General features: G+C 37.3%; 1 protein-coding gene across 7 annotated transcripts in view; it reads left to right on the top strand.

The window, feature by feature from the left end:
• The window catches only part of NME7 (NME/NM23 family member 7), a 229615-nt gene that overhangs the window by 172685 nt on the left and 37084 nt on the right, over positions 1 to 19846 (top strand).

The raw sequence follows: 19846 nt of genomic DNA on the forward strand, positions 1-19846 counted from the left end.
TACATGAGCCCACAGCACTGATTTTAAAGTAGGACTTGTATTGATACAGTTTATTGAATAAAGCAAAAATTTTTACAAGTATCTTATAAGTTTAAATAGCAAATTGAAATTGTGCGAAAATAGTGATTTTGTGATTATTAAACATTCATTGTTTAAGAGTGCCTGTAACAAAAAGTATCTGTAGTTACCTAACACTATAATAGTTAAAATACCTGTTAATATGTATAAGTGAACTCTACATTTTTGTAAAAGTTTACAACATTGTCATTGTTGTGTTCATTTATTTATTTTAAACTTCCTTTTTTAGTAAAAATGTGAGGCCATTTATAAAATTTATGCAATATAATAAAATAAAGTGAATGAGGAAATCAGGACAGAGAGCAAATGAGGCTCTAAACAATAAAACGCATGCCATGAAATCCTGTACTTTTGTTATGGGTAGCCACATTATTACTCAGCTTTTAGACTTCCACCCAATCAAATTATATGACTGACAGTGTCCATGACAAGCAAATTAGTTGCTCACAAAAAGCCCAACTTTTCCTGATACCTAATAGAAAATTCCCTCATGGATCTCAAATGAAGACACTATGTGATCCAGCATTCACTGTCCTCAATAACTACCAGTTTCTTAGAATATTCCTTTTAAGATGCTTATGGTATCACCTCAGTGTGTAACAATTATATGAGAAGTCAAAATGATCTGATCCCACAGCTGGTGCAATATAGGAAGAGAGTTTTAAAGGAAAAGATGTGTTTGTTGTGTTCCCTTAAGCAATCTTCTATACCTGTTCTTTAAGTCAAGGTTTTGATTAATACCGAATGACAATAGGTTCAGAGTTAAACTTTCTGAAAAATAGCTGGAATGTGGTTATTGTATGTCCACATGCAAGTGCAGAGCAGTGTGCTTCACCTCTTAGCCAAGCCAGGTGTGCTCTTTGTGGAGATTCAGAATAGCATGGACGTTCAGTTGAATGGATGGATACCCGTAATGAGGGAGTACCCAGGCAGGACCTGAACTCATTCCCAATAATTTGTTGCATAGACGTGATTGAACAATCAAGTTTCCAAAGCTCTGTAGTATAGATCATGATTGTACAGCTTTAGCCTGAAATTTATAAAATAAGCAGGTGTGATCAGTTGCTTGCCCCATGCCATGAAATAAAACACCCACACATTCAAACAAAGCAAAACAAAAACCATCAATAAAATACTTATAGACATTTGTCTTTGAAGCTGTTATTTTCTGATGTACTCTCCAAGATGAACTTCGTACAAAATATACCTTAAGGGCAGCCAGAGAGAAAGGTCGGGTTACCAACAAAGGGAAGCCTATCAAACTAACAGCGGATCTCTCTGCAGAAACCCTACAAGCCAGAAGAGAGTAGGGGCCAATATTCAACATTCTTAAAGAAAAGAGTTTTCAACCCAGGATTTCATATCCAGCCAAACTAAGCTTCATAAGCGAAGGAGAAATAAAATCCTTTTCAGACAAGCAAATGCTGAGAGATTTTGTCACCACCAGGCCTACCTTACAAGAGCTCCTGAAGAAAGCACTAAATATGGAAAGGAAAAACCAGTACCAGCCACTGCAAAAACATACCAAATTGTAAAGACCACTGACACTATGAAAAAGCTGCATCAACTAACGGGTAAAAACCCCAGCTAGCTAATGACAGGATCAAATTCACACATAACAATATTAACCTTAAATGTAAATGGGCTAAATGCCCCAATTAAAAGACATAGACTGGCAAATTGGATAAAGAGTCAAGACCCATCAGTGTGCTGTATTCAGGAGACCCATCTCACATGCAAAGACACACATAGGCTCAAAATAAAGGGATGGAGGAATATTTACCAAGCAAATGGAAAGAAAAAAATAAAAAAGCAGGGGTCGCAATCCTAGTCTCTGATAAAACAGACTTTAAACCAACAAAGATCAAAAAAGACAAAGAAGGGCATTACATAATGATAAAGAGATCAGTGCAGCAAGAAGAGCTAACTATCCTAAATATATATGCACCCAATACAGGAGCACCAAGATTCATAAAGCAAGTTCTTAGAGACCTACAAAGAGACTTAGACTCCCACACAATAATAGTGGGAGACTTTAACACTCTACTCTCAATATTAGACAGATCAACGAGACAGAAAATTAACAAGGATATTCAGGACTTGAACTCAGCTCTGGACCAAGCAGACCCAATAGACATCTACAGAACTCTCCACCCGAAATCATTCTTCTCAGCACCCACATCGCACTTATTCTAAAATTGACCACATAATTAGACATAAAACACTCCTCAGCAAATGCAGAAGAATGAAAATCATAACAGTCTCTCAGACCACAGTGCCATCAAATTAGAACTCAGGATTAAGAAACTCACTCAAAACTGCACAACTACATGGAAACTGAACAACCTGCTCCTGAATGACTACTGGGTAAATAACAAAATTAAGGCAGAAATAAATAAGATAAATAAGTTCTTTGAAACCAATGAGAACAAAGACACAGCATACCAAAATCTCTTCAACACAGCTAAAACAGTGTTTAGAGGGAAATTGATAGCACTAAATGCCCACATCAGAAAGCTGGAAAGATCTAAAATTGACAGCCTAACATCACAATTTAAAAAACCAGAGAAGCAAGAGCAAACAAATTCAAAAGCTAGCAGAAGACAAGATATAAGTAAGATCAGAGCAGAACTGAAAGAGATAGAGACACGAAAATCCCTTCAAAAAATCAGTGAATCCAGGAGCTGGTTTTTGGAAAGATTAACAAAATAGACTGCTAGCCAGACTAATAAAGAAAAAAAGAAGATTCAAATAGACACAATAAAAAATGATAAAGGGGATATCACCTACTAATCCCACAGAAATACAAACTACCATCAGAGAATACTGTAAACATCTCTACTCAAATAAACTAGAAAATCTAGAGGAAATGGATAAATTCCTGGACACATACACCCTCCCAAGACTAAACCAGAAAGAAGTTGAATCCCTGAATAGACCAATAACAAGTTCTGAAATTGAGGTTTTTAAATGAATCTTAAGTATGAAATGTATTGTACATAGTCAAACCCCTCAGAGCAATAGAGCATTCAGATCCTTAGCCTGTGTGTTCCTATGAAGCCTGTCCAAATAAGTTGCAAAATAGTGTCTAGAGCCTGCAATCCTGTCCGTGGTGCTATTTTGTTATTTGTGTGAGTCTCAGGTTTCAATTCTCAACCTAATGAAGTACCATTTAAAAGCAACAATTAGAGAAGCAGCCACATCTCTTCCCTTTTGCAGTAGAAATACTCTAATTTTATTACAATTCCCCAATGTAAATTCTGGTTGGTCTTCCTGTATTGCCTAGAGTTCATCTTTACCCATTTTGCAATTCAATCTGTTTGGTGCATTTCTACTTATATATTTTTAAAAATACGTGTATTTTATAAATACTGGTGTATAGTTTTTGAATGCTCAGAAGATTGAAAGGCCTAGAGAAGATTCAGTCCAATGCAAACATCATATATTAAGTACTTCCTTGGTCAGAGGTACTGAATGCTGTAAGGGATACTAAGATGAGTAAGACACAATCTCTAATTCTAATGTATTTATCAACTCTAGGAAGAGACATTCACAATTAAGTTTTTGCATGCTAAATAAATATTAATTGAACAATTTGACACCTATTATGTACCTGGCACTGTTCTTGGCATCTGGATATAGCAGGGAATAATACAGTTCTGATCTGTGCTCTTACAGAGGGACAGACAACATAAAATTTTAGTTACAATATAAATCACTGTGCTAAAATACCCTTTGTAGCACAGAGGTTTATTAACTCTAGCTATGGATTGAGAAATGCTTCATGGAAGTGACAATTTTTCTAGAGTCTTAGAGTTTCATTGACCAGAAAAGAAGAGGAAAAACAAGCTAAGGGAAAGCACAGCATAAACACATAATGGCAAGATGTGAAAGTATTAATAAGCTTCACCCCATTCTGTTTGACAGGGATTTTGAGTATCACAGAGAAAATACACAGGACTCAGTGGAAGTTTTGTAAAGTGGTTTACTGTTATGACAAATGTGTATGTTCTCTTTTTTATCCTGGGTCAAATTTCATCTGCCTTTTTCACTTCTAAATATTTTCTAAAGCATAAATCATGTAGAAGTGTATGAAGGAATGATGAGGCTGAAAGAGTAGCTCAAGCAAGATGAAAAAGTTCCTTGAATTGTCGTGTCTTATTTTGGACTTATTAATTGTTGGACTTACAAACAGTGGAGGCCCATCAGAGGTGTTTGAGTCAGGAAGAAATTGTATCATGCTGACTCTCAATTGCATTTTGCTGAACTAAAGTAGTAGCTTTAGTTCAGAATGGAAAGAAGTTCACAGAACCAAGAGGATCCTGTGAAACGTTGCATGGGTACCCTAGAGTTCCCTCTTTTGTGCTCCCCTTATAGCACTTTGCATATATCTCTAGTAGAGCTCTTGTTACACTGTGAGTGCTTTTAGAGTGTTGTGTTGAAGTCAGCTTGCACCAGCTTGCAAGATCTAGTTGTTAGTATCACTTTCCAATTCTGTGCTCTGCCTTGGTAGGAATATTTACACCATGAAAATGAGCAAACAATACAAATCCATTTTTTATTGTTGTTTTTTGAAAACTGTTAAACAGTTACTAGCACATCACCGACTGTTTATTAACATGTCTGACTTCTTATAAGACTGTGACCATTTAGAATAAAAATACCATCTTATTTTTATTTCCTTATTTCTAGCCCAGTACCTCACAAATTATAGGTATCAATAAATATTTATTGAATACATAGAGGGACAGATTAACAAATGAGATCAACAAATTAGGTAATGACCAATTGATTTTGGGAATGGATGAAATGGTTGGAAATAGCCCTATATTATGTAGCCTGAACATTTGGTAATAGTGATATTACTAGAAACTGAAGAAGAAAAACTGAGTTGAGAGGGAGAGGCAGAGGGAGGGATCATAGGGGAAGATAATTGTTTTGATTTGGGACATGTTGTGTTTGAGGTACTATCAAAAGACCAGGATTAGAGATGCCCAGCATTCACTCCAGTTACTATCAAATGACAGTTTTGAAATTACTTTTCCTGTGACTTTCTAAAATACTTAACTATACAGACTAGTTGAAGTTCAAAGTTATTTATTTTTTTAAAAGATTGCCTCATTTCAATAGTATAAGAGAAAATTGCATTTTTATAATACATTCTGAACACTACGTTTGCAGGGAAAAGCAGAGATCAGATAGCTTAGAAGAGAATGACTAAGGAAATGGAATGTTTTTTTTTTTTTGAAAAACAATGTAAGTGTGTTTCAAGATCATAGTCACAGTTTACAATTCTATTAGGAAGAGAAAAATGAATTTTGGGGGAGGATAAAGTTAAAGTTACCTTTTAGAATATAACTCCTAATAAAAAGTTTTTCTTTTCAAAAAAGCTATTATAATGAGACCATGAGAAAAAAATCTTTTTACAATAAAGTGTTAGGGAAGTAAAAACAATATACTTTCAGAAGGCAATAACTTTACATTATCTAAGAAATGGCATATTCTGATTTAGTAAATGTTCTCATTAATAGGATAATACAGTATAATCTGTACACATAGGGCTTTTCTTTTTTTTTTTTTTCTTTTTTTCTGAGATGGAGTCTCGCTCTGTCGCCTAGGCTGGAGCACAGTGGCGTGATCTCGGCTCACTGCAAGTTCTACCTCCCAGGTTCACGCCATTCTCCTGCCTCAGCCTCCCGAGTAGCTGGGACTACAGGCGCCTGCCACCATGCCCGGCTAATTTTTTTGTATTTTCAGTAGAGATGGGGTTTCACCATGTTAGCCAGGATGGTCTCAATCTCCTGACCTCGTGATCCGCCCACCTCAGCCTCCCAAAGTGCTGGGATTACAGGCGTGAGCCACTGTGCCCGGCCAGGGCTTTTCTTAAGAAATATATAACCAAGAAAATATACTTGACTTGCAACTATAGTGAACAGAGTTTATTCTTTTCTTTATAAATGGGAGTCTTGCCTCAAGATCATATATAAAGATGTGAGTTATTGCTTATAGAGGTGTATATATTTAAAATATAGTAATAGACGAGTCTAACATAAGATGAAAGATTATTTATTATATGTGATCTCTCATGTTTAGAGTGAATTGGTCTTTTCTATGCTATGGATATTCACCAGAAGATTAAATAGTTCTTTGGGGAATAGTCTTAATATCTCAACTGGAAAAGTCATTTATGAGCATGCACTTATAAACTTAATGCTATTCTAGTGGATTAGTCCAATTCCACATATTTGTCACATGGCATTTTATATCTGTGATGAAACAGTAATATTATCCTCAATCAAAGTCACAGAGCAAGTTACTTTCAGAGCTATGGATTAGAGCTTAGAGTTCTCATTTCCATTCTCAGGCAGGTGTGTCCTAGTTTGAGAAAATGTGATATACAAAACCACCACCTCACAAAATAGATAAATGGTGGTTACTTAGATTTCAAAAGGATGTTCTTCGGGGTTCCTTAAAATAGGCACTTCTGAAGGATCTAATATAGCCTAAGGAGCCCAGACTATTGGTAACCAAGAGGCCTAGTTTCTCTACCCTATCATTAACAAAGTTAATGGGGTATATAAATTTGAGCATGTTAGTCATTCCATTCATCCATTCACTTATCCACTAAATCATCAATATTTTATTCAATGAATCTTTCATGAGGATTCTGTGTGTTGGATATAAAAAGGTTGTAGTCCTTGTTTTTAAGGAGTTAAGACAGAAGGGTAAACAAACAGTACATTTTTAATGGTAGAGGTAATGCAGCCTGTTAGCAGACCACTAAAACCTAAACAAGATGTGAAGGTGAACTGTGATAGTAGGAGTAGACTTGGAAAGTAAGGAAAGAATGCTATGCTAAAGAAATAGAATCTGTGTGACTTGGTAACAAATTAGGTGGGGGGCCCAAAAGGGAGAGAGAGGAGTCTTAGGATGACTCCCAAGCTGTTGGCCTAGGTAACTTGGTGTAAGAGTGGTGCCATTTATGAAGAGAGGGAATTTAGGAAGAGGGGGAGTTTTGGGAGGAAGACAATGAGGTTAGTTTTGTGCAAGCTGAGTATAAGAGCCCTGTGGGGGCCAGGCACATTATAGCTCATGCCTGTAATCCCAGCACTTTGGGAGGCCAAGGCAGGAGATCTCTGAGGCCAGGACTTCAAAACTAGCCTGGTTAATACAGCAAGACTTTATCTCTACAGAGTTGTTTTTTTTTTTTTTTTTTAAATTAGCTAGTTGTGGTGGCATGCACCTGTAGTCCGAGCTACTCTGGAAGCTGAGGCAGGAAGGTCACTTGAGCCCAGGAGTTCAAGGCTGCAGTGAGCATTAGGCAGTTGTATAGTCCAGCCTGCAACTCAGAAAAGAGAACTGGACAGTAGTTAAAGAGTCGTCTAAAGATATATGATAGTAGTGAATGAAATTGCCCAGGGAGAGCCAGAAGATAAGAGGAGAATATGGAGTGGACCCTAGGCAGTAGGAAGGTGGAAATAAAGGAGCCTGAGAGGAACAGTCAGGAGGAGATCCTGGACTGTGGTATCATGTGGGCTGAGTAAATGGAGGGCTTCAGGAATAATGGAATGGTCCAGAGTAATAAATGCTGAAGACAAGTCACAAATTGAGAGAATCTATGGGCAATTAGGAGAATATCAGTGTCCTTTGCCAAAGCGGTTTAGATAGTGTTGTGAGGCAAAAGGCTGAAGAGTAAATGAAAGTGGAGCTTATTAAGACTTCTAAAAAGGAGGGGAAGAGGTAGGACAGTAATTAAAATTGTCTATTTGTTAAGTGATGGGAGAGACATGAGCATTTTGATAGGATGCATAAAATAAACTATTGAAAAGAGAAAGGTTGAAAACACAGGCGAAAGGTAATTATAATGAAGGAAGTTTCCTGACCTAGAGTTGCAAAGAGATGGGAGGGTTAATTATCAAAAGAAGAAGAAATGGCACTTTCTTTGGCACTGAATGGAAAGGGGGAAGGGAAGGATAATGTGTGTGTGTATATATGTGTGTGTGTGTGTGTGTGTGTGTGTGTGTAGGAATTTGAGGGAGCTGAATCTCTTGATATCAGTCTTAGTTTTTTTTTCTGTGAAGCAGGAAACAAAATTGCTGAGAGAAAACATGTAATTGAGGATGGAGCCTTGAGGATAATGACGAACATTGGCAATGCCAGCTGTGGAGGATAAGTGGGCAACAGACATGATAAACTATAGATAGGTAGGTAGATAGATGATAGATAGATAGATAGATAGATAGATAGATAGATAGATAGATAAATAGGTAGGATTATAGCCTAGGATGGCAGCATGAGAAACATGGTTAGATTGACTGCCCTCAAGCTTATGCTCAAGGTTTCCATTAGCATGAGAGAAGTTAATACTGCGGATATTATTAGTCTTGGCTCAGCCCTTAACGTAGAATGTTGCTCAGAAGTTAAACCTCGGTCCTGGGAGAGAGCTACTATTCTCTAGGTCTCTACTGTCCAATATGATGGCCATTAGCCGCATATAGCTCTCCAGCACCTGAAACATGGCTGGTTCTAACTGAGATGTATTATACACAAAATACACACCCAGGACTTGAAAATTTAGCATAAATTAAGAATGTAAAAAAGCTCACTAATAATTTTTATTAAGTACCTACTGAAATAGTATTTTGAATATATAGGGTTAAATAAATTATTTTGTTAAAATTAATTTAACTTCTTATTAATGTGGCCACTAGACAATTTTAAATTACATAGGTGGCTCACATTACATTTCTTTTGGACAACATTGCTATTGGTAATTATAGGAGAAGATTAGATGGTTTCAAAAAATGCTCACCTTGGTCTGGAATCTTAGCTGCTTACTGCAACTTTAAAGGGAATCATAGAAGACATGCGGCAGTTTAGGAAATTAACCTTTAAAGAGAGTTTGCCCCAAGTGGTTGGATCTTTGGATATCCTCTTTCTTCAGTGCTGGATAGGAGGTCTGAGACTGTCCGTAGAACCAAGTTACCCATATCTGTAAAAGGCAAAAACTGTCTGCCTCGTCAGCAATTGTGCTGACAAGGGGATTTGTGGGATTCCTGTGAAATAGTACATGCTTTTAAAAACACAAGTACTATATAAGTGCCTCATTGTTAGCTATGAGTTTATTTATAATGTTATGAAGACAATGATTATATCTACTAAATGCCTCCAGTTTGGCCCAACACCATTAGACATTTTATGGGCATTATCTTAATTAATTCAGCCAGATAACGCTGAAGCTAGGCCTTTAAAGGCACCAAAATCTTTCTACTAACTGCTGAGACTAATGTTGCTACTCTAGGACAAATAAACCTAAATTTTATAAAATCTCTGTGTTATTTTATAAATTGGATATACCTGTACTAAGATCAGTTTGTTAGACCCACTGTTTCTTTCTTTGACTGACATGCCTTTTTTTTTTTTCCAACTTTTATTTTAAGTTCAGGGGTAAATGTTCGTGTTACATGGGTAAATGTGTTCCATGGTGGTTTGCTGCACAGATCATCCCACCACCCAGGTATTAAATCCAGCATCCACTAGCTATTCTTCCTGATCTTCTCCCTCCTCCCACCCCTGGTCCTCTGACAGGCCCCAGTGTGTGTTGCTCCCCTCCTCCCCTCCATGTGTCCATGTGTTTTCATCATTTAGCTCTCACTTATGAATGAGAACATGCAGGTATTTGGTTTTCTGTTCCTGCATTAGTTTGCTAAGGATAATGGCCTCCAGCTCCATCCATGTTTCTGCAATGGACATGATCTTGTTCCTTTTTATGGCAGCATAGTATTCCATGGTGTATATGTACCACATTTTCTTTATCCAGTCTATAATTGATGGGCATTTAGATTGATTCCATGTCTTTGCTATTGTGAATAGTGTTGCAGTGAACATACAGGTGCATATGTCTTTATAATAGAACAGTTTATATTCCTTTGAGTATATACCCAGTAATGGGATTGCTGGGTCAAACGGTATTTCTGCCTCTAGGTCTTTGAGGAATCACCACACTGTCTTCCACAATGGTTGAACTAATTTACATTCCCACCAACAGTGTAAAAGCATTCCTATTTCTCTGCAACCTCACCAGCATCTGTTGTTTTTTGACTTTTTAATAATAGCCATTCTGACTGGTGTGAGATGGTATCACATTGTGGTTTTGATTTGCATTTCTCTAATGATCAGTGATGCTGAGCTTTATTTCATATGTTTTTTGGCCACATGTATTAGATCCATTATTTCTGATGGTACTTTTATAACTTCACTGCTATACAAGAGGTTTTAGGCCAGGTGCGGTGGCTCACGCCTGTAATCCCAGCACTTTGGGAGGCCGAGGTGGGCAGATTATCTGAAGTCAGGAGTTTGAGACCAGTTTGGCCAACATGGTGAAACCCCATCTCTACTAAAAATACAAAAATTAGCCGGGTGTGGTGGCACATGCCTGTAATCCCAGCTACTCAGGAGACTGAGGCAGGAGAATTGTTTCAACCCACGAGGTGGAGGTTGCAGTGAGCTGAGATTGTGCCACTGCACTCCAGCCTGGGTGACAGAGCAAGTCTCTGTCTCAAAAAAAAAAAAAAAAAAAAAGAAGAGGTTTCAGCTAGAAGTCTAATTGATTATAGGTTACTTTGGAGGGAGCAATTTCAATAGAGCGGTAAAGCTGAAAACCAGATAGCAAAAAGGTACTTACTAAGTGGGAACAGGGAAAACAGCTTTCTGTAGAGATGAGGAAGAAAGATGGAGCCTCAGAATATCACTGAGAGTTCAGCTCAAGAAACAGAAACCAGCTTAGGGATGTTTTTTAAAGGAGTTCGATTCAAGGAAGTAGCTATTTACGAACTTAAGTTTCTTAAGTGTTGCAGGGCCTTAAGTCAGGAGTTGCCACTGGAGCTATTGATTTCAAGAGTACCTTCCCATACCTAGAATCCTGAAGTTGCTGCTGCCTCCACTGCTACTACCATGGCAGTGACTTAGGCATTGAGTCTGCCACAACTCAAACACTTGTGTCTCCTACCTTGTCTGCCTGTAGCAACATTAGCAAGAAGGTAGCTTCTGCTTTGTCCTGTCTTCCAAATCTCATTTAGGACTTCCACATTGCAAGAACTCTAGCCAAAAATGTGTCTGGGGAATGTAGTTTTTAGATTTCTAATTTCCATCTAGAAGGAGGATAGAATAAAGAGTTGAGAGAGTCACTCTGTAGAATCGATCACATCTGATTTCTGTTGCTTATTGTAAGCCATTTGTAAGGCAATTATTAAGAAAGAGGAGAGGCCGGGCACGGTGGCTCACGCCTGTAATCCCAGCACTTTGGGAGGCCGAGGCGGGCAGATCACGAGGTTAGGAGATCAAGACCATCCTGGCTAACACGGTGAAACCTCGTCTCTACTAAAAATACAAAAAAAATTTAGCCGGGTGTGGTAGCGGGTGCCTGTAGTCCCAGCTGCTGAGGAGGCTGAGGCAGGAGAATGGTGTGAACCTGGGAGGTGGAGCTTGCAGTGAGCCGTGATCACACCACTGCACTCCAGCCTGGGCGACAGAGCTAGACTCTGTCTCAAAAAAAAAAAAAAGAAAAAAGAAAAAAAAAAGAATTGCCGAGCCAAGGGAAATACTGTGTGTTTTCATGCTTGAGGTAGGAAAGAGCTTGGTGCCTTTGAAAAGTTGGAAGGGGTTGATGTGACTAGTTTGAAAAGTTGGAAGGGGTTGATGTGACTAGTTCATTTCAGGTGGGGTTGGAGAGGTAAGCAGGAGCCAGAGCATGCAGGACTATAGGTTATGTTGAGAAGTTTTTCTTTAAGAGATAGGGTCTTGCTGTGTTGGCCATGATGATCTTAAACACCTGGCCTCAAATGATCCTTCCACCTTAGCCTCCCAAAGTGCTGGGGTTATAGGGATGAGCCACCACACCCAGCCCAAGAATTTTGCATTTTCTCTTAATGAAAGCATCAGAGATTCTGCAGCAGGAAAGTGGTATGATTCAACTTATGTTTTTTTAAAGCTTATTCTAACTGCTTTTTGGACAATATGTTTACTAGGAGTAGAGGTATCTAGGAAACCAGATAGACCAGCAAGTATAAAATCTAAAAGCCCAATATTCTAGGCAGGAGAATATGGTGCTAGAGTGGATATAGAAGCCGACTGATACAGGGTATATATCAGTAGTTGTATTGACAGGATTTGCCAAGAATTGGATGTTAGAAGTGCCAAGAGTGGGTCCCAGCTATTTCATTATTTTATTCCTTTGGGGAAGTTTCTGAGCATTGAATTGTAGGATTCTTTAAAATAGTAAAGCAAGACTGGATAGTAATTATGTTATAGGGGTGGAGTAGAATGTGGAACGATTCTTTTGCAGGGAGATATTAAGAATGCCTCTCTTGCTTTCAGGTCCATGGTGTTAAAAAAAAAGAATGCCTCTTAAATTTTTTAGTAGTAATGTGAGTATACATTAAAGGTTAAATGTCTTAAAATGTATTTAGAAAAAAAGAAATAGGAAAATATTTACCAAAAAACCCAATCCTCTATGCTAATGTTTATGTTCTTAAATTTTACTTGTATATGTGAATCTTTGTAGTTTTTGCTAAAATACTAAGTAATTTATATAAAAGTGAGTTAAGAGATTTTTCTGACTCTTCTTTTTTAGTTGAGCTCATCCTTCTGAAGAATGCCCAATTCTTTTAAAAAAGGAGAACCAAGAGATCATAATTTTTACTTTTAAAAGTAACACCTGTGTCAAATAAGACTTCATTTTCACTTCAGCCAGTTCCTATTGTTGGCTGAAACAGCAAACAGATCAGTAAGAGGCAATAGTTAACGATGCCATGTGGTCTATTGAAACCTAATGAAAAAGACAGGATTGAATTATCTAAATATTTCACCTGAAATAACATTTAATTGTGACCCTCTTCAGGTTCTATAAATTTACATTACAGCTATTTTTTATCTAATGAAAAGTGAGATGTGAAGCCTGTCAGAGTCCACAAGCCTGATGTTTTAGTGATTCCTCATATACAAACAATTTATGTATTTTCCAGTGCCAATAAGTGTATTTACCGTGAACCTGCAAGTGGCTCATTCAATGAGATTAGTATTATATAAATAAGTAGTTGAGTTTAATTTTGCAATTACTCTTTCTAAAGCCTATGCATAGGTTCTAGAAGGATCCTTAGACTTAGCAGAAAGTAGCCTCTGGGTCTCTCCCTGGCTTCCTTTTCTACTTCCAATTCCTTCCCCATCTTTCATTATCTCGTTTTAGTTTGAATTCATCTGACATTGCTTATCTCCCAGGAATATAAAACTGCATAACTGTATTAGTACAAAGTTGCATACTACTGGGAAAAGCTGTTTGATGCGTCAGTTTTGGTAAGATATTTTTGAAGTGCCGGAGGAGTCAAGAGAGCACTTAGCATGTGCTGTTTAGTATTACAAGACTTGTTGCAGAAGAATACTAGTAATGGATAGAAATGAAAATATTTGCTGTTTTAGTTATGGTGGTCCCCTCACTGGCACTTGATATTAAGTTTTATTACCCTCATTGCCTGTGAAAGGAGGACAATGATTGTAACATTGTTTCACAGCTATTTTAGGGTTACTAGGACTTGAGCTATACTAGCTCCTCTTTTAATGTTTATCCACATATGTATATCACTGCTAACATAGTTATCCTGTAGTCTAGAGAATATTTTTTTCCTTGTACTTAGATTTTCCTGGAATTAGACTAGTGACCTCGTGATAAACCACCATATGCTACTCATTACAGTCATGCACTGCATAACAATATTTCCATCAACACCTGACTGCATATAGGATGCTGATCCTATAAGATTATAATGGAGCTGAAAAATTCCTGTTGTGAGGTAGTCACACAATGCATTACTCACGTGTTTGTGGTGATGTTGGCATAAATAAACCTACTGTACTGCCACTTGTATTAAAGTATACTACATACAATTATGTATAGTACATAATACTTGATAATGATAATAAATGACTATGTTACTGGTTTACATATTTACTATACTTTTTATCGTTGTTTTAGAGTATACTTTTTCTACTTATTAGAAAAAAAGTTAACTGTAAAAGAGCCTGAGGCAGGTCCTTCAGGAGGTATTCCAGAACAAGGCATTTTATCAGAGGAGATGACAGCTCTATGTGTGTTATTGTCCCTAAAGACCTTCCAGTGGGGCAAGATATAGAGGTGGAAGACAGTGATTTTGATGATTCTGACCCTGCGTAAGCCTAGGCTAATGCATGTGTTTGTGTCTTCCTTTTTAACAGAAAGGTTTCAAAAGAAAAAAACTTAAAAAATAGAAAAAGCTTATAGAATAATGATGTAAAGAAAGAAAAGATTTTTGTACAGCTGTACAATGTGTTTGTGTTTTAATCTGTGTTATTACAAGAGTCAAAAAAAGTTAAAAAATACTTAGAAGTTTATAAAATGAAATAGTTACAGTAAGCTAAGGTTAATTTACTATTGAAGAAATAAAAATATTTTTATAAATTTAGTGTAGCCCAAGTGTACAGTGTTTTATAAAGTCTGCAGTAGTGTACAGTAATGTCCTAGGCCCTCACACTCACTCACCACTCACTCACTGACTCACCTAGAGCAACTGCCAGTCCTACAAGCTCCATTCATGGTAAGTGCCCTCTATAGGTCTACATCATTTTTTACCATATTTTTACTGTACCTTTTCTGTTTAGATATGTGTAGATACACAAATATTTATCAATGTGTTACAGTTGCCTACAATATTCAGTATACCAACATGCTATACAAGTTTATAGCCTAGTAGCAAATTATATAGCCTAGATGTGTAGTAGGCTATATCATCTAGGTTTGTGTAAGTACACTCTATGATGTTCACACAATGAGGAAGTCACCTAATGATGCATTTCTTAGACTATATCTCTGTTGTTAAGCAATGCATGACTGTATCTGAATATATTCTATAGTTGATCTTTTTCTGTAATTAGTAAATCTCATAAATCTTTTTCTAGTTTAATTTGTTTCTTAAATAGAAGGGCATTTTCAATTCTTACATATCTTTTCTGTGTTGTGGAGAACTGAAACTGAGTGGCTTTATTATGGAAGTAAGTTATTCTTTGTCCAGACATATTTTATCAATCTGATAGACCTATTCAATAAACAGTGACATTCTTTACAATAACACAGCCATAGAATAATTAAATAAATATTCCCTTCTTTATTTTCAGTATTTTGCCAATCACTATTCTATATTTGGTGCATTTTTTTGATATCTTAGATTTAGAAGTCATTCTATAAGTCAGAATTCTTCCTCCCACAGCAGGATTACCTGAGCAGAATTTTTAGTACTTATGATGAGCTGTAACATAGCCAAGAATTTGACTTGATGGGACTCAGCATGCAAGGTTTTAGGGGAGGATGAATATGCCTGGGATTTTGTGGAATTTGAAAGACTGCTGACCCTCCAAGTACAAATAAGTATCGCTCTTTAATGAGTCTGATTTTCTCAGCATAACCTGTTATTTATAAATACTGCAATAACTTTTTAAGAATTATTTATGGTATTAGATGAAATTATATGTTGGTACTTTGTGTTGCTTTTATGATCTCATAATTGCTTCTGCTCCTTGAAGGGAGGGGAACTATGCGTGGTAGTATGGTCTTCACCAGAGTTTAAGCAGCAAGAGGAATGTAAATCTGTTGGAAAAAATTAGGAGCAATCCATCAGGAAATGGAGGGGGGAAGTGCTGTTATTATTTCACTCTCACTTTTAGTATTTTTTAATATTTTTGTATTTTTTAGTATTTCAGTATTTTTCACTTTATAAGCATATGTGATATTTTATACTAATCAAAACTAAAATTAATTTATCAATACCTTTTTTAAAGAGGATCTAACATGAAAGCCTAGATTTTAAGAGCAGGTATGAAGAAAATACCTATTGTTTTATATCTTTAACTTTCATTGTTATCATTTACCTAAATAAAACATTTTATATCAGTAAAAATACTTCATGTTTTCTGAGGTTTATTAATGGATAATAATAGGTCATAATTAGCTTATGATCTAATCTAAACTTATACCTTTATTCTAAAACTATGACGATTACAACTCTTAAGAGATGTTATATATTTATTTAAAGATAATATAATATTTGGTTAGATTATCTTTGATATTTGTCAAAACATACCTTTCTGTCTCTTTAAGAATTGTCTTAATCTCCTTAAGACAGATTCTATTTTATCCTTGTCTTAACAAATAAGAACATTAAAGCAGGCACAGAGAGGTTAAATAATGTGGTGTGGTCACACAACTGTTAAGTGGCAGAGGCAAAATTCAAATCCAGAGAGCCTTTTTCCACAGCCCCCACTCTTATTTGCTACTCCATCCTGACACTCTGAATAGAAGTACTGTCATTTTATATCAGTCAACAAATATTTACCAAACATTTACTGTGTGTTCATTAGTAAGATACAGAATATAAGGGAAGTTTTATATTGTGTTCAGGGATTGAAATCTAATGGGATCTTACTAAAATAGGCTCACAAAACAACTATATAAATTGCAAGTCAAGAAGGCCTATATTGGAAGTGTAAACTACTGTAGGAACATTGAAGAAGCAAGGATTACTCTGATTGGGAAGGCTTAATCTGCTTTTATAGAGGAAACAGTGTTTTCACTGGGATGTGTAAGCTTTCAAGGCAGGTGTGAGTGAGGTAGATTTAGGCAAGAGTGGGGAGGACCTTGAATGCCACACTGAGGAGTTTAGACATTTGGCCATAGGCAATTATGAGCCTTCAAAGATTTTTTGAGCAAGTAAATAACATGATCATATTGGCATTTAGGTACAAAATTATAGCAGCATGAAAAATGAATTAAAGATGGTTTGTTGTGTTGGAGAAATAGAGAATGTCAGTAAGATGAAGTGTCATGAAGATGGCAGAAGACCATATGTGCCCATCATCCCCTTGCTTACCAAGTCCTTACAGGAATTTACAGGAGATACTGTTTCACTGTGTGTTGTTTTAAAGAGTAAATCTCCAGTGATGCTGGAAAACAAGGAAGAGTACACACATACACACACACACACACACACACACACACGTATGTTTTTGTTTTTGTGGGTTTGTTTTTTTTTTTGTTTTTTTTTAGTTTTGTTACAGGCCATAAACTTCGAAAGACTCAAAGCAGATAGGATTGTATCGTTGAGGAAAACCAACACTCTAAAACGTGCAGGAGAGAACTGCTCCAGAAGGGGTAGGGGTACTGGGTGGGCTGCACATCAGACATATGGATGCAAGGCTGAGGAAGGGCATGGGGCCTTAAGCAGGGTGGTTAGTTGGAGGGCTGCATGAAGAGCCGCAGAGTAAATCAGCGCCTTCACATTTGCTTGCTTACATTGAGCAGAAGGCAGTTGATACTTTCAGCCACAGCCTAAGGCACTGAATGTGGAGCTTGAGCTAAAGAGGCAGAGCAATGGGAAGGCAGCTAATAACACTCGGGAAAAATGGTAGCACCCCCTTCTGAAAGGAAGGCAACCAGAATACCTCATCTAGCAGCATGTGCCTGGCATCTATGACAAGCAAATAGAGAACTCATAAAAAAAAAAGAAAAAAAAAAAAAACAGCCAGGAATTACCAACCATTTTTGTTGTTGTTGTTGTTTTTGAGATGGAATCTCGCTCTTTCACCCAGGCTGGAGTGCAGTGGCGTGATCTCGGCTCACTGCAACCTCCGCACCGCCGGGTTCAAGCCATTTTCTGCCTCAGTCCCCCAAGTAACTGAGACTACAGGTGCGTGCCACCATGCCCTGCTAATTTTTGTATTTTTAGTAGAAACAGGGTTTCACCATGTTGATCAGGCTGGTCTCTAACTCCTGACCTCAGGTGATCCACCCGCCTCGGCCTCCCAAAGTGCTGGGATTACAGGCATGAGCCACCGCGCTAGGCCAACACACATGAACCTCTTCAGATTTCAAGTGCTGTAGCAGACACTTATATGAAAGTAATCTTTTAATGAATGTAGTGCAAGTTAAATAAAATTTTCTTTTTTTGAGACAGGGTCCTACTCTGTCTGACAACCCAGGCTGGAGTGCAGTGGTGTCATCTTGGCTCACTGTAGCCTCGACCTCACAGGCTCAAGCCATCCTCCCACACAGCCTCCCAAGTAGCTGGGACTACAGGCGTGCACCACTACACCCGGCTAATTTTTGTATTTTTTGTAGCAACGGGGTCTCTCTGTGTTGCCGAGGCTGCTCTCAAACTCCTCCCAAAGTGCCGATTATAGGTATGAGCCTGGCCATCAAACAAAATTTGATAGAGAATAGGTTCTAATAAAACAGTTTACTGAAACTGAGTAATTTAAAAGTGTTTTTTTCCCTGACCGGAAATAAAAAGAACGTTAGTACTCACTTTTCACAATTTCATAAATTACATCTTATGTCACAAAATGACAGCTTCCCACTATATAAGCAGAGTAAGGCTTCTGCTTGTTTTCTGAGATGGAGTCTGATCTGTCGTCCAGGCTGGAGTGCAGTGCACAGTCTCGGTTCACTGCAACCTCCATCTCCCAGGTTCAGGTGATTCTCCTGCCTGAGCCTCCTAAATATCTGGTATTACAGGCATGCACCACCATGCCCAGCTAATTTTTGTAGAGACAGGGTTTCACCATGTTGAGACACGGCTTCACCATGTTAGCCAGGCTGGTCTCAAACTCCTGACCACAAATGATTCACTCACCTCTACCTCTGAAAGTGTTGGGATTACAGGTGTGGGCCACCACGCCCAGCTGAGTAGGTTTTTAATATTGGATACTTACTTGCTAGAAAAATTACGGAGAACAGAATGAAAGTAATAAATATGAAATAAAATTTAAAGACATTCTTATTTTCTACTTTATCAAAATGTTTTTCCTAAACATAATACATTTATAGCTGACATTTGATGGAAACCTGGCAAATAAAACTTAAGTAATTAAATAAATGCATGTCTTTAAAACATCCTTAAGTGATGGAACCACAAATGTGAGTGCTGCTCAGAATCTTTGCACCCTAAGCTACACCTGTCATGATTCTTTCTGATTTCCACTTTCATAGAGGTGATCCACTTACGACCTTGGCGTCTCAATCTGTTGTTCTTCTTTCTTCTAACATTCTTGCCCTCAAACTAACCTTAGCCATGGTTATGCCTTAAAACTGATCATTATCAATCACTATAGCCCCCTCTCCTCCCACCCACAGTAATCTCAGTCTCGAGTATCTTTTAACTTTCCAGCTCTCTTCTTCTAACATGCTGATCTCAATAATTATCCCATACCACTAGGAGCTCAAATTCATTGATCCACCTTTTCATTGTCAATTACCTCTTTATCCCCTAGGTCCTCTCTTCCTGTCTTTCTCAATTTAAATGTTTTTGTACATCATTATCATTCCCTTGCCTCTCTCTAACCCTCATTAAATTCAGGGCTATTTGTGACCATATTTTTTCTCTTAAAGATGAACTACCATTAAGTTGATACAGCTAACATTTTTTTAAAAGCTTTTGAAATCAATAGCATCAAATTGGTTCATTTTAAATCAAAGTTGTTAAGATCTCTACCGTCTTTATAAAATACAAGTCTTTCACAGTAATGAACTAGCTTCACATTTTGTGTGATTCCCATAATCTATTGATAAAAAGAAATGCAATTATTATTTTTCCCCGATGTAGATGAAAGCAGACTTTACATTGGGCCACAGAAAAACCCTTATAAGCACTGTCTATATATAACATATATTTCATAAATAAGTTAGCGTTTC

The sequence above is a fragment of the Pan troglodytes genome, chromosome 1 (genome assembly GCF_028858775.2).
Source record: "Pan troglodytes isolate AG18354 chromosome 1, NHGRI_mPanTro3-v2.0_pri, whole genome shotgun sequence".
Taxonomy (NCBI): Eukaryota; Metazoa; Chordata; class Mammalia; order Primates; family Hominidae; genus Pan; species Pan troglodytes.